This window comes from Rousettus aegyptiacus, unplaced genomic scaffold (assembly GCF_014176215.1).
Source record: "Rousettus aegyptiacus isolate mRouAeg1 unplaced genomic scaffold, mRouAeg1.p scaffold_m13_p_3, whole genome shotgun sequence".
Classification (NCBI taxonomy): domain Eukaryota; kingdom Metazoa; phylum Chordata; class Mammalia; order Chiroptera; family Pteropodidae; genus Rousettus; species Rousettus aegyptiacus.
In genome coordinates this window covers 137385133-137401059 of record NW_023416306.1, presented here as the reverse complement: position 1 = coordinate 137401059, position 15927 = coordinate 137385133, and the positions used below count along the sequence as shown (strand labels likewise).

At 37.9% G+C, this 15927-nt stretch overlaps 1 long non-coding RNA gene across 1 annotated transcript; it reads right to left on the bottom strand.

The window, feature by feature from the left end:
- Positions 1-3137: 3137 nt before the first annotated feature.
- On the bottom strand, positions 3138-14629 carry LOC107498116. The gene is made up of 6 exons (XR_001593941.2): positions 14467-14629; positions 14062-14170; positions 13389-13513; positions 12381-12502; positions 5711-5814; positions 3138-4061 (listed from the first exon to the last, which is right to left on the bottom strand). It is a non-coding gene; the product is annotated as an uncharacterized LOC107498116 (long non-coding RNA).
- Between the last annotated feature and the right edge of the window lie 1298 nt (positions 14630-15927).

Sequence of the window (15927 nt, the reverse complement as noted above, 5' to 3'; positions counted from 1 at the left end):
GGTGCAGTTGTAAGAAATAATACAGTGATTTTGTGTACCCTTTACCCAGTTTTCCCCAATAGTAACATCTTGTAAAATGAGAGCACAATATCACAACCAAGATATTGACATTGATGGAGTCAAGATATGAAACCATTCAATCACCACAAGGATTTCTCATGTTGCCCTTTTATAACTACATCTACTTTCCTCCCACACCTACCCCTTTTTCTTGCTAAATAACATTTCATGGTTTTTTTAATCATCCACCCAAAAGGACATCTGGGTTTTTTCCAATTCTTCAGCAATTATGAATAAAGCTGCTATAAACCTTTAGGTACAGATTTTTGTGTGAACTAAGTCTTCAATTCTCTGGGATAAATGCCCCGAAAACCAATTGGTGAGTTGAATGATTATCGAATGTTTAGTTTTTAGAGAAATTTTCAAATTTTCAAATTTTCTGAGTGGTTGTACCATTTTGCATTTCTACCAGCAATGTACAAATGATTTGGTTTCTCCACATCCTCTCTAGCATTTGGTGTCATCACCGTCTTTTATTTTAACCATTTGGATAGGTGTGCAGTGATATCTCATTATAGTTTTAATTCGCATTTCCCTCTTAGTTAATGATATTTAACGTCTTTTTTATGTACTTACTTGCAATCTGTATATTTTTTTGATATAATGTATTTTCATTACTTTTTTACTGTTATTTTGAGAATTCTTTATATATTCTAGATACTAGTTATTTGTCAGATGAATGGTTTGTAAATATTTTTTTTTCCCCAATATGTGGCTTTTCATCCTTTTACCAGGACATTCGTGGAGTAAAAGTTTTTAACTTTGATGATGGTTCAGTATATCAATTTTTCCTTCTATGAATCTTGCTTTTAGTGTCAAGTCTAAGAAATCTTTGCCTAGTCTTAGACCCCAAAGATTTCCTCCTGTTTTTTTCTAAAAGTTATATAGTTTCGTGTTAACGTTTAATTTGTTACCCATTTTGTGTAATTTTTGTGTAAGGTGTGAAGTTTAGGTCATTCTTCTTTTGTCTGTGGATGTGCAGTTGCTTCAAGCACCATTTGTTGATAAGGCCATTTCTTCTCCATTGACTTGCTTTTTCATCTTTGTCAAAAAATAATTGGGGCATATTTTTATGGGTCAAGTTCTGGGTTTTCCACTCTGTTCTATTGATCTATATGTGTATCTCTCCACTAGTACCACATAGTACCACTGTAGCTACATAGTAAGTCTTGAAATTGAATAGCCTGATTCCTTCCTCGTTATACCTACTTCAAAATTGTTTAGCTATTCTAATGATTTTTTTCCTTCCATATAAACTTTAAAATAATCTTGCCTAGATTTACAAAAAGATCTCCTTGAGATTTTGATAGGCATTGCGTTAAACCTCAATACTTATTTGGGAGATTTGACATCTTTACAATCGTGAGTCTTCCAATCCATGAACGTAGTATATCTCTGCATTTATTTAGATCTTTGATTTTTTCTTCCTCTCAGCATTATGTAGTTTTCAGCATACAAGTCTTGAACATGTTTTGTTAGATTTACACCTAAATATTTATTTATTTTTTTTACCAATTATAAATATTTGTGTTTTTGTGTTCATTGCTAGTATGAAGAAATACAATTGATTTTTGTATGTTTGCCTTGTAACCTACAGTCTTGCTGAATTTACTTATTTGTTCTAGGAGTTTTTTTGTGTGTGTAGATTTCTTGGCATTTTCTGCATATGTTTTCTGCAAATAAGGACAGTTTTATTTCTTCTTTTTTTGTTCTGTATGAGCCTCATTTCCTTTTCTTGCCTTAAGGCACTAAGTAGAAATATCAGCATTGTATTGAATAAGAGTAGTGAGAGTGAACATTCTTGTCTAGTCCTGATCTTAGGGGTAAGCATTCAGTCTTTCATTATTGAGTATAATGTTAGTCATAGGATTTTGCAGATGCTTTTTATGAAGTTGCAGAAGTTCTCTACTCCTATTTTTTAATGAAGTTTTTTTTTTTGATATCATGAATGAGTGTTCAGTTGCCAAATTATTTATCTTATCAGTTGATATCATGATATTTTTTTCTTCTTTATCCTCTTAATATGGTGGGTTTTATTGATTAGCTTTCATACATTGAACCAACTTGCATCCCTGGGAGAAACCCCACCTGGTTATGGTATAAATTCTCTCTATATATTGCTAAATCCTGTTTGCTAATATTTTTAAGGGTTTTAGAATCAATAATGGTGAGAGATAATGGTCTCTACCCCTACCTCTGGGGTACCTTTCTTCCCAGGATGGAGGATGAGCCATGAAGAGCATCAATAGTTGGTTGGTGGTAATGGGCAGGATGGTAGTATTTATCTCTCTCTCTCCCTCCCCCTCATCCATTAGGATCCACTTTTAGTCAGAAAAGAGAAACCACAGACAATGTGACATGTGCATGGGAGGGGTTGTTGAATTTGTGGGGAAGCAGATGGTGCCGATCAGTGTGATGTCGGTCATGATTAGGTGGAGATAGGCAGCTGGTACCATGATCTTGGATTAAAATTATATTTCGAAGAGACCACTCACTTTACACACACACACACGCGCGTGCACACACACACATACCGCTCAGGTTTTAACAGGAGATGAAAATGGGTACTGGGAGCACAAGGTATATCTTTTACTTTTTTCTCTTTCTTAAACTTCCACAAAAATAACCTGTGAATCTAAGATGGTGAGACTTCCCCAGTTTAGAATGGCCATAAGGGAAACAAAGCTATTGTTTCACTGCTCAGGGAACAAAGCTCTGATTGCTCTCTGACTTCATAAGATTTCAGAAAATATAAACTTTAAAGTTATTAATGCTCAGAATTCGAAGGGTGTAATAACTCTCTGGATGTACCATTTACCCTGTTGGTTCTACTAATCTGACTGGCAAGGTTCTGTCACACACGTGTGTCCCATCCAATGTTGTACACATCATTATGGGAACAATTCGAAAGCGAATGCTCTCTACTCACTGTTTTTATAACTAGGCGTGAACATGAGTTAATGTTTTAAAAAGTCTATGCAAAATGGACTCAGTTAGAATAACTTTAACAGTACAATAGTATTTTTTCTAGGTCTTCTCTATTATTTATTGCAAGTCACAAAATAAAGAAGGGTTGGAATTTTTTTTTCATGTGAGAGCCAATTCAAACCACAAAATCTGGGGTATTAACTGAGACTGACAGCATGCTCAAGTTCATTGCTTTCATATCTAAAATGAAAATACAGTATCATTTTTATCCTATCGAAACCCATTTTGATAGCCTCATAAGTTAGTTTCTAAAACATATTAAGTGACTAACAAAAATTTACTTGAATTTTCATTTTTGTGCTATGCTTGATAAATAAACACACCAACCAACCTACCAATACCACCTAACCCTAAAGATGAGCACAGATAGTGAAGCAGATCTGAGATATGAAGGCACTGTCCATCTGCAGGGTTAATTTTCTGTTAGCTTTCTCAGAGTAATTTAATTTTTAGCTCTTCTTCCCACATGGGGCATGAACTGACCAGATTTTGTGGGGCCTGAAGCGTGTGTAACTTTGAGCCTTTCTTAAAGTAAAATATAGAAAATATACAAAATTAGGTACAGAGCCTTGAAAGGTGCCTTTGTCAGAGAGGGGCCCTGGAGCTTTAGCTTCATTAGTCACAGCAAATCCACCTGTGGCACGTAGAAAACATTATGTGTTCCAGAAGGTATCTGAAAAATTTCCTGATACGGGCTATTTTTCTGCCAGATAATCACTAACTGTTCCTTACATCATTAGGTAAGTATCTCAGACTGTTTTCCTCTCTCTTACTAAGTTTGATTAGGCTGATCTTCTAAAATCAACCAGGAAAGTACCAGGAGCTTTTTAATATTCTGACCATTTTGCTAAAAAATATCTTGAGCCAAATAGACCCTTTTTATTGCTCGTGGTCTTTCTCATCTATAATCTCATTATTTACAATCTGTCACAGCTGGTGGGTTGCAGAGTTGGGAACAGAGTCATCATCTTCCTGCCTTGGAGTGGCTGGGAATTTTTTTCCATGCTGTTGTGCTGTGAACCAAAATAATAAAAAAAAAATTTCTAAAAATCAGTAAAGCAATAAGTGCAGTTTCTTCATCTGAAAAATAGGAGTAGTAATAGGATCTCTTCATAGGCCTGTTACAAAGGTTGAGTGCAGTAATATGTGCTCATCCTTAGGAAGGGATGCATGTTTGTTTGTTTGTTTGGATAATCGTTTCCTGAGCTGTGTATGAAAGTCATTGAACTGCTTTTGTTTTTTTTTCTTTTTTGACGTTAACAACGGATAAATTTGATATTCTGGACAATGTAACGTCAACTGTCTTCTTGATCATCCAGATACACTAACTCGAACTTTAGCTGTTATCTTGTTTGGGCCACTTCCTGTTTTCACATTCCTTCAGCCAGTGATATCCCAGATCACAATGCCAACAGCACTTTTCTCAGGAAGTTCAATTTTTACATTATACAGGATTTCTCTGGAATTGTGAAATTTTGGCCCAAATATGGCATATAATAGTTTACCCTGGAAGGGAGTGATGTCAGCCACATCTTTTAAAGGTCTAGATTAATGTATTCTTTAAGCAAATGTGCATTGTGTATCTCATGCATGTGAAGCATTGTTTCAGACATTGGGGAGACATGGTGAATCAGATAGACAAGTTCCTGCTTTCATGGAGCTAAGAATCTGTGGAGAAGACAGACCAAAACAAACAAACAAACAAACAAACAAACAAAGAGAGATAAGAAAGGAAAGGAGGGAAAAGAGAGGGGGACAAGGAAGGGCAAGAAGGATGAAGGACGAATGTTAAACACAAGAAATAAGTCAGATATGGATATGCCCTATATTTCTACATACTGAACAAGGTAATGAGAAAAAAAAGTAGAAAGGGGTGGCCAAGGGAGGCCCGTTTGAGGAGATGACATTTAAATTACAATGATGAAAAGGAACCATTGAGAACCAGTTCAGTGGGGAGATTATTCCTAGATGAGGAAAAGACCAAGAGAAAGGACCAAAGGTGGAGACAAGCTTGGTGTGCTGGAGGCAGGCAAGGCTGGATCGTGTAGGGACGAGGAGTGTGGGCTTAATTCTAAGTCTGAAGAAAAGCCTTTGGAGAGTGTTAAAATCTGATTGCTGTCCGGCACGCTGGTATTACCTTATTCTTGGTGAAAGTTGGTTCACAACCACTGAGTCACCGCACTAGCCTGGACAAAGACGTGGGCCCATACCTAAGTATCTCATCTGCCGCTCTGCACTGGTACTGCCTCCCTCCAGAAACTGAGATCAGCGGAGGGAAGGCATTGCTTCTTAATAAACAACCTCCTACCTGCCCTGCCCCACATCTCCATTTACGGGGCGATCCAAGTAGGAGGCGTCACCTCATAGAGGGTTGTTAGCGATATTTCTGGAATAAGCAGCTCATTTTGAATTGCTCATGGGCAGAGTTGTGCTTTAATCCCCTTGACATTCCCAACACCCAGGCCACTGCCTTCATGAGCATGTCGGTCTCTATAACATTTGTTCTTTGTTAGACAAATGAATAAATGTATGCATTTTAGAGCAGGGTGTTCCTTCATATCACAGGTATTTATTGGGTACCTAATATGTGCCAGGCACCATTCTGAATGCTGTGATGAAGCACTGAACAAAATAGACAAACACCTCTGCCCGTGAAGCTTACCTTCTAGTGATCCATTAGTATAACATGAGTTTTACACATTCTTGGGTTTCCAGGTTGCAATGATAGTGGTGGCGGTGGTGGTGGTGTCTGTCCACATGTATTTTCTGGGAAGCAGTGGGGGAAGAAAAAATAGTAGAAATTAATGTAGAAAAATTTATGACTTTCAGAGAAGGTAATAATAATCAACTGAAAGAGGCAGAGCATGCTCTGTATAGTGTCAACTCTGTGTGCTCTGATTGTGGAATGGAGTCTGGAGGTACCACCAAAGCCAGCATTCTGCTGCCCTGAGGACAGCGTTTTCAGCATCAAGTCCAGGACTGGCCTGAAAAGAACCTGAATCTCTTTGTTTCAGTCAGAGTTCTTAGTCGCCAACCAAGAGCATTCTCTAGCTAGTTAGAGCAGGAAGAGTATTTATTAAAGGATATTTAGTAGCTCATAGAACTAGGAGAGTCAGGGAAACAGTTGTAGAGGTTGTATGCCAAGAACTATCTACGCTCAAATTGCCTGCAAGATTGCTCCCACGGAGCATGCTAAACGCTGCTGGCACAGGGCTTGGGACAACTTCCAGGACCTCTGTCTGTCTGCTTCTGGAAGCTCCATATCTCTCCCCTATTTCTTCAAGAATTGAGTTTTTTAAACATTTTTTTAAAAATAAAGAATAACACACATGCAAAAAAATGCACAAAACATAAAATTATTTCATAGCAAGCTTCCATATAACTATCACTGAGGTCAAGACATAGAATTTAGAGCACCCTCTAGTCCCTGCCTCTCCTCAAGTAGTACCTAAAAATGGTGTTGCAGAATATGAGTAAAATTGAATGAAATATTAACCTGTTTCAATTAGATGCCTCTATGTTATTAGTGACTCAAAGAGCAGGGAGTCTTGTGAGTACTAGTTATTTCTCCTTTCTCTTCCTCTAGCATCTTGTATGTAATGAAAAAAAATCATAAAATAATGATGAAATTATTGATAACTTCAAAAATCTGTTTTGCCCTCATTAAATAAAAATTTCATATCAAATTATTTTCAGAGTTTGATTTACCAAAATCATTCTGCCAATTCTCCACTTCGCTTATTTACATTTCTCTTTCCAAAATGAATACTGTGGCAAAAAAATAGAAAGGAAGCTTAGTGGGGGAGATCTAAAATAACACCATTATAACATGCAAGCAACAGGAAGTGGGTCTATTATATGTAGGTCATTTCATTGGTGTGTTATTTTTCTTGGCACTGTTGGAACCCAGTATAATCTGCAGCTACATAAATCTGTCAGTAACACCACTGGTGGGAATGTAATTTGTAAGGGTTTTATCGAAAATATGTAAGGTATATTCAGTTTTTTATAAGTAAGAAGATAGCAATTGGGTAGCTAATTTATGTTGAGCTTTTCTTATGTATCAGCACTAGTAAGAGTTTTATTTACGTGATCTCATTTAATACCCACTACGGAAGGTAGTATGGTTAACTTCATTTTACAGCAAAACAAAGCCAAAAAAGTTAACCAACTTGCATAGATTCCACAGCTAGTAAGTGATGGGCGTGAGCTACAAACCAAGCAAACTTATTTCCAAACCTTCACTTTTGAGAATGGAGTTAGGCCCTGGGGTTGTCTTGCTTGTTTTCAGCTCTGCACCCACCATTTATTAATTGTGTGACTTCAGGAAAGTTACTCTCTCTCTCTCTCTCTCGGGTTTTCTTATCTGTAAAATGGGAATAACAATTGTACTAACATTTTAGGGTTATTAATAGCTCAAAGAGACAATGTGGGTGAAATTTTTAGTTTAAGATCTGAAACAGAGTAAGTGCTCAATTAATGTTAGTTGTAACTATTATTACATTATAAACTACTAAATCATACTATTTTAAAAATATTCATACTCATTGATCTTGTAATTCCTCATTTCAGAATCTATTCTGGGGAAATAATCAGACATAGATATGCAGACAAATTTATGCTCAAGGTGGTTCTTTGAATGTCTATAAAATTGAGATTTTAGGGAAAAATTAACTCTTTAACAAGAGAGAAATAGTTAAATAAATGACTCCGTGATAGCAGACATGAAATGTTCCAGGAAAATATTTAGTAACATGGGGAATAGTTTATCATATGAAATAGGCGAATAAAGGGAAATACAAATCTATAAATACTACCTTAAGGAAAATACAAATCTATAAATACCATGTTATCTCAATTTAGAACTACTTATTAACTAATGTAAGAGGTGTTTATTGAGTGCCAAATATGTGTAGGTACTGGAGTTACAGCAGAGAGCAAATGGTCACTATTTTTCTTGAGGAGGACATTCATCCTAATATAACACCTTATGTTAATGAACCAGAAGAAAATGCTTGTGTATTGGAATTAGATTATTGTCATTATTTACTTCTTTTGTTTGCATTTGCTTATATTTTTTACATGTTTACATTTTACACTTGACATTTAAAAAATATGGATTACTTTTATAATCAACAAAGCAATAAAATATATGTAACAAGATAAATATGTAAATAATTACATGCATTTTATGGAAAAATAGAGTATGATAAAAAAAAAAAGAGCCATTTAGGAAGCAGTTTTACCTAAAAGTTAAAAGCATCAAATCCAGAGCCAAAATATTTTATTTGAGTCCTGGCTTTGCCGCTTCCTAGTTGAGAGTGGGCAAGTTCTCATCTGAGCAAATAAAAGTTGTTATACATAAAGCATGTGGAAGAATTTCTAGAACATATATGTGTCAACTATTATTATGATCATACTCTCCAGGAAATTGATGAGATTCAAAAGCGTAGTATACTCAAATAATCATGTGTGGTTATTTTTGCTCCTTTGCAAAATCCCACTAAGATTACAGCAAAGGAATTTTAAAAAGTAAAAGTCTACAAAAAGGAAAATGGAGGTGCAGCACATACAGGTGCCAAACGGGTGAATGTTCAAATCAATATGTACCCAAAGCCGAGGCCAACATCAAACATCATCATCACCGATTGAATTTGTGGGGTCCAAAAACAAATCTTAAGCTTTATCGAATTTTAACTATTATTTCAATTTTGTTATGAAAAAAGTGTTAGTAGTCAAATATTAGAAGTTTGACACTATTGTGCAGAAACACAATTTCTTAACACTGTCAACTGTAGAGAGTACCTGAGGTCATCATACTGCAGGCTGGCGATACTAATGACATTGCTGGCTTGTAACTGAGATGCGGTGGCCAGGTGAGGTGAGCAGCAAGATTTTAGCAATAGTGGTACTAACGGTGCTTTGGTTTGTTGTACCAGCGTAGGTGTTGCTGATTTTGATGCCATCACTAAGCTGCCAAGTTTTTCTCACCTAATAGTAACTGCCTAGAGTTATCTCTTCTTTGATTCCTGCACATTAAAACTTGATTGATAGTGATGATGCAATTTTATTGAAGAAAACCAATAAAATTGCTTTCTGAAAAGAATGCTTAAATATTTTCAGAAACAAACTATATTACTGCCCTCATTATCTATCATCTATCTATCTATCTATCTATCTATCTATCTATCTATCTATCTATCTATCTATCTATCATCTCTCGTCTATCTACTATCTATCATCTATCTATCTTTCTTCCTTCCCTCATCTCTCTCTCTTCCCCTTCCTCCCCTTGGGGAAAAGCAGGCATTTGATAGTTTATTTTCTAAAAAAATGTGTCCATGAATTCTCATCTGGAAATGTGGCAATAGATTGATGCTATTGGTTTTGAAAGTTAAAAAAAAATCTTCGAATTGCCGTCTAGATCTCGACTTCCATTGCATGTTCTCTAATTTTAGCATCTACACTGGACAGAAGTATAGAAGGCTTTCTACAACAGATATCAGATAAAAGATACTTGCCTCTCCATGCATATCAGTTTGGTGTCTTCTTTGGCATGTGGCCTCTTCAGCATACTCTAGGATGCTAACTATTTTTCTCTGCAAACAGCTATTGAATTTTGGTCCTGCTAAGCTGCACCATCACTCCATCCCCCAAAGCTCCTGAATTATATTTTTCTCTGTGCTATTTTACAATGTGCTAATTCTGCATTTTGTAGCAGACACCCAGACACATCCTGTGTGACCACTTGGTGGGTGAATGCTAATTATTGTTTAACTTTGCTTCTATTTTACTTGCCTGCCAAGAGAATTCTATGTCTCACATGACTAAAATCACAGTGAATCTGACGGAAGAAACAGTTATATATCGGAAAATGAGTGAAGTAGATAGTCAGGCAATTGTCACCAACAATGTGACAACCATAGTGGAGGCGATAAATGATTTAGGAACCACAGGCATAAGAGGTTCTGTTCATAGCAGTAAATAGGAAGGAAGCGGGCCCCTCCTGTCAATCTTCTATATCTAATCTACCTGAATACAAGGGAATCAGGAGCTGCCTTGCCCTGTGCTCATTCACCTTGTTGACTTAAGACGGAAATGAAAGTTCATATGTCCCGAGGGCCAGACTTCGGTCTCAACTAGAGGCCAGGGCACGACAGCAGAGTATGAACTGCAATGGCTGGAGTCCTGGTAGGACTTTGGGGCAGTTGGAAGGAGCGCTGCAGAAACCGTAATCAAAGGAGGCATTATGCTTCTAGAAAAATCTCAAGGAAAAGTACTGCAAGTAAAAGTAGTAGCTGTTGGATCAGACTCTAAAGGAAAGAATTGAGAGATTCAAGTTAGCATGAAAGATAATCTTCCAAAATATGGAGACACCAAAGAAGTTCTAGATAACATGAATTATTTCTAATTTAGAAATGGTGACGTTTTTGGAAAGTATGTAGACTGAAATAAATCACTGTCAAAAATGGCATCACGTGAAGCTGCCCATTCTACTCAAGTTCTGAAATCTCATCATGCAATTAATTTCCATGCCTCTCTTTTGTAATAAACTAATGATATACAAACTAATGACATCCAGTGTTTCTTAAAATGTGGTTTCCTTGTCCTGATATAAATATTTCCAAATAAAAATATAATAATAAAAAAAATTGAAATGAAGGCTATTCAGTGTTAAAGCAGGTGTTTGAGCAAATGCAACTCCTCCTACCTTTGTATGTAACATTTCCAGCCCAGTGGGACCAAAATTCACTACACTGATGTGCTTGGTTTTTCTAGAAGAAACTTTGCATTTAGCTTAGGCAAGTTGCAAAAAATCTTTTATGTTGAACTATTGAAAATATTGTCAGTATGCAGCAATCATTTTGACAAGATTTCATTTACGTTTTTGGCCTTGATAGACTGACTCAAAATTACAGTGTTGTCTTAAGGCAGTTTTGAAAATTCTGTTTAGAAGTTTGATTACTAGAAACAACATATTTGATTACTAAAAACATTTCTCCTTTTTTCACATTTTTTTCTTTATTATGATCAAATAAAAGATGATTTATTATACATGCTACAGTTCAGAATTTATAGTTTTTTCTTGTAAAAATTTTAAGTGGTAAAGTTGATATATTCTACTTCCTGTTCATTTTCACACATGACAAATTCACAAATAGAACATTTTTTGAAAGACTCATGGCCTAAATGGAATTAACTAAAACTTAAATGTAATTTCTATAAGTTGTTTATTTAATGTTACAAATGTATGTGCACCAGACAATTCTACAAGATTTGGAACTATAAGTAAATTTCTATTATTTAGTCTTGCATTATTACTGGAATTCTTATAAATATTTGTTGTTTCTAAAAGGACACATTTTACTTCATAAAATTCTCCAGCTAATGCATCTTCTCTTAATAGTCACATTAACTGTTAATCTATTTCCCTGTTTGTTTAACTTTTTGAAAATTCTGAATTGTTTTGTACATAAAATAAAAGCTGGTACAATTGTTAATTGTAGCATTTTGCTTTCTCAATAATAAATATACATATATATTTTTATAAACTGAGAGAACTTTAACATATAGCTTCTTTTCAACTCGCAATGGGTTGAAAATATTATAAGTTGAAAATGCATTTAATTTACTTAACCTGCCAAACATCATAGCTTAGCCTGGCCTACCTTACATGTGCTCAGAACACTTGCATTAGGCTACGGCTGGGCAAAATCATCTCACTGTCAATGCCCAGGATCATACCATCTATTACCAGCCTGGGAAAAGATCAAAACTCAAAACTTGAAGTATGATTTCTATTGAATGCTTTTGCACCATTGTAAAGTTGAAAAATCGTAGGTTGAACCATCATAATTTGGGGACTCTCTGTATAAAGTACATAAAATAATTTTGTACCTCCAGTTACAGCTACATAAAGTGAATATTTAAATATTAACGGTACATCTCAATGACTAGTCTTGTTGATGTTACTAACATGGTTAGCTTCATTTGATATGCTGGTGACTTAGTCACCTGGTCATTGATCACACATAGGCTCAGAGAGGACAGAAATTGTGTTGAATAGGTGTTTGGATTATGTCTTTTCAAAGACCAGGGCTAAAGCCAAAATCAAACAGTTGATTTTGATAAATAAGAAAGCCGAGGACAAACTTCAACATATTGCTAAAGAGAGTTGAAGACTAGAAAACAGTGGATGGGAGATGGAGATGATGGAGATGTAGAGGAACGTACACTGTAGAGGAATTTAGGACCTAGATGCCTCCAGAAGATATGAGAGCAGGAACAAGTATCCCCACAGATTCCTGGGCAGATTCGGAAGCTGGAGATACCTGCAGTGTTGCAGAAGGTGCTGGCGAGATGGTGGGCTGACCCCAAGAAGACAGAGCTAAGTGTATATGACAGCTCTTTTCTTTCGTCCTGCCTCCCATGTGTCAGGTATGTACTCTTACCCCTAAAAAAAAAAAAAAGTAAAGCTTCATTCTGCGAAGAAATGATGTCAGGTACTGACACTTGTGCGCCAAATGCAAAAGCCCGTTTTTCAGCTAATCACCTCACAGCAAAGCCTATCAGTTCATAAGCCCCACTCTCACACACAGAGTTTGCAGTTAGCTTTTCAGGCTTTGTTCTTAAATGCAAAGAGTCAGTTAAAACTCCCCAAGCATTCAAAAAAAGACTCCATTAAATATATTGTCAGGAAAAAAAAAAAAACTACCCTCAGAAGAAACAGTAATGCAGAGAACAAAAGAAAATGTCAGACAGCATGTTTTTAGTATATTTTAATTAAGGGGTGCTGGGCGGACAGTGATAATAGTGAAAAAGTCTGAAAAATGGAACGCTCAGATGGGGTGTCCTGTGTGGAGGCAGAGAAATGGGAGTGGGTTCAGATTGTGAGTGCCAAAGGCTGGGACCGTGGGACCAGGCTACAGGAGGAGACGGCCCTTTTCCTAGTCAAGGCGAAAACTTCCTTCGATAGCACGGGTTTCAATTTCTGCATCTCAGGGATCTGTTGCCACTAATAATTCTCTCTCTTCTATATCTTCCTCTTGACTCCCAGGTCTCCACTATATCTTGTCCATAAACATCCCTTCCCTGGCTGCTGTCTTGTCTTACAGGCTCACCCTGTTCTACCCTGGAACCAGCCTTTTTTATTCATTTCCCCCAAGTTCCATTGACAATAGATAGGTGCCTATTACAGACATTTTGAAAAATAATAAGATATGTAGGTTAATTGCAGCTCAAGGAAGGAAATGACAATTGAACATCAGGCATTATTATTGCAAGATATTTTTTTTATTGATCTAACATTCCTGCTCCAGAAAATTTCTCTCTGAACCTACCTTCTCTTTTCTGCAGGTCACTTGAACTGTTCCCTCTGTGTTCTACCCAGCTTTCTGAGGACTTTGTACTCCAAATTCATCTGAGCAGTGGAGCAGTCTCCCACCATTCCAAATGAAGTTTTGTCCTGCTTTGGGATAGACAGAAATTCAATTTTGGCTCAGCTAAACGAGGTGTTTGTTTTATGACTTTATCATGAAAAATAGAGAGAGCTGGCAGAAGCTTTGGAACTGCAGTTGTTCTTTAATATAATCCAGGATCAAATTCTTAGGCACAGATTCTACCCACAGAGACACTGAGGGTGTGGCTGTTTCCTTCTTATAAATGATTATCTTAGAAACTTTAGAAGTTATTGTAATTGTGTTTTCTCAGCTGTTCCCGCTGCTTCCACCAGCGTACTGCTGCTGGCCAGGCTGAGGGTAGGCTTTTCTCTGGGTTAACCTTAGACTCTCTTGATTTCTAAGTGCACATAGAACTTTTATGCCCCTCATCCCCACCATAAAGCCTCTTCCTGCTTTATGGTCTCCTCCCTTTAGGACCTTCATGAAATTCCATCATCCTTTGGCCAAGAGCTGCAGGAGGTCTGCCCTGATATCTTACCACTCCTAATGTAGGTAAGGTGATAGGGCTTCCTTACCAACAAGTTAAAGGGTCTTAGAGATGAAATAGACCCACCTCTTAGATCACTGATGACAAACTGAGGCTTATAGAGTCAGTCATCTGATGGTAGATCCAGAGCTAGATTTCAGAATTCCTGGCTTCGATTTCATTATCCTTGCCATTTCTTAAAACAAAGGGGTGGGAGGAGAGTCAAGAAGGCAGGAAACGTACCTAGGTACCGCAGGATAGCTCAGTTCTGGTTGAGAGGAACAACAAATCCAGAAGGGCCCTGAAGAAGCCCAGGTTTTAGGGCTGGTAGGCAGATATCTTCTGTGGAGATGACAGATGCCCCCAGGAGCCCAATAGCTTGCCTGCAGACTGTCCCACGAACCACAGCCTTTCCTGACCAGCCCAGACCACCGTCCATTTCTCATGGCCATATCTTCTGGGCAGAAAAGGTGATTCTGAAGGAGCGCTCACCTCCTTAGGGCCTAAGAACTTGGATTTGGAACTTCTTCTTTATCACTGTTGTCATCTGCCAGGTTTCCCCAAACAGAGATGTGGCTTTGGAGATGCAGAGAGATTCATGAAACAAAGGAGCCAGGACTGGAACAGGATACCCTCCTAGGCCAGCAGGAGGGGGAGGAGGAGCCTGCAGTGATCTAAGAGGTGGGTCTATTTGAATCAGCACAGTGCTGAATGTGGGAAACCAAGAATCTCAAAAAAGGGCATCAAATATGCCAATGCTGCAGGAATCAGAGGTGAGGGCTGTGGAAGGTTAAAGTTCCTTCAAGGAAGTAGTTTGTTGTAATGGGAGAATTATCCAGATTGCAAGGGAAGAAGTGAGGGGGTGGTGGTGTGAGGAGATGGGGGCAGCTGAAGTTTACTACTTTAAGGACCTGAAAGAAAGTAGAGAGACATCTGAGAAGGGTTAACAGATAACCTTGGTGTTTACCAGTAAGAGTTCAGTATGTGATATTTGAGACATATGACATGAGGGCTGGGAAAACACGTTCCTTTAAGGAAGGAGAAAAACCTTCACGATTAAAAAAAAAAAGTCTCCACTGGTCTAATTACAAAAAGCAGGACAAGTACAGGTCCTTCAGCAATATCCACATCTGAGGCTGAGTCAAAGGACCAAGCTCTGAGGAGAACAGCTGCCTTCTTCATCCAGGGTGCTGGAACTCTGCCCAGTTTTCCCTCCCTCCCTTCAGGCCATCGATATATCTCTAAACTGCAGGTATATTTCCTAGACTCCTCTCCTCACGAGCTGCAGAGGATCTGGGAGAGAGTAGGGGCTCAAATATAGTAAACCAAATCTCTTGCAAGCTCATTAGATATGTATGCGCTGCCGTCAGTATATGAATAATGGGCTATAGCTACAGAGGAAGGTCCAAGCATTAGTGGGGATGGGAACATCAGGGAAGAAAGACTTTAAGGAGGGGAAGTGTTGAGCTATGTCTTGAAGCACGAGTAGAATTCCTCAGGACAATACACTCCGGGAATCCAAGAGTTCACACAGATGGATCCCACAACACTCTAAGATTTCATTGTTTGCCTACTACCTGCAAACATTGTGCTAGGAGCCTAGAATATAACAGAGATATAGACAGAGTCCCCACCCTCTTATGGTTTGGTGGAGACAGACCAGCAAGTGTACATAGCATAGAGCGATGAGTGTAAAATCTGGTAAGTGCAGAGTGCTGGGAGCATGTGGCAGTGGCCCTGTCTTGGATATTGGGAACACCTCAGATGGGATCTGATGGGTCAGTGGAAAGAGTGTCACAAGGGAACACTCTTTTTAGAGGCTGTGAAGCAGTGGAGGCCAGTCCTGGAGATGAGCAATAAGATGCCTCATTCAGGAAATGGCAGGTTGTGATCCCAGAGCATTTCAAGGCGGGCTGGAGCCAGGAGATGCAGTGAGACGGCAGGTAGGGACCA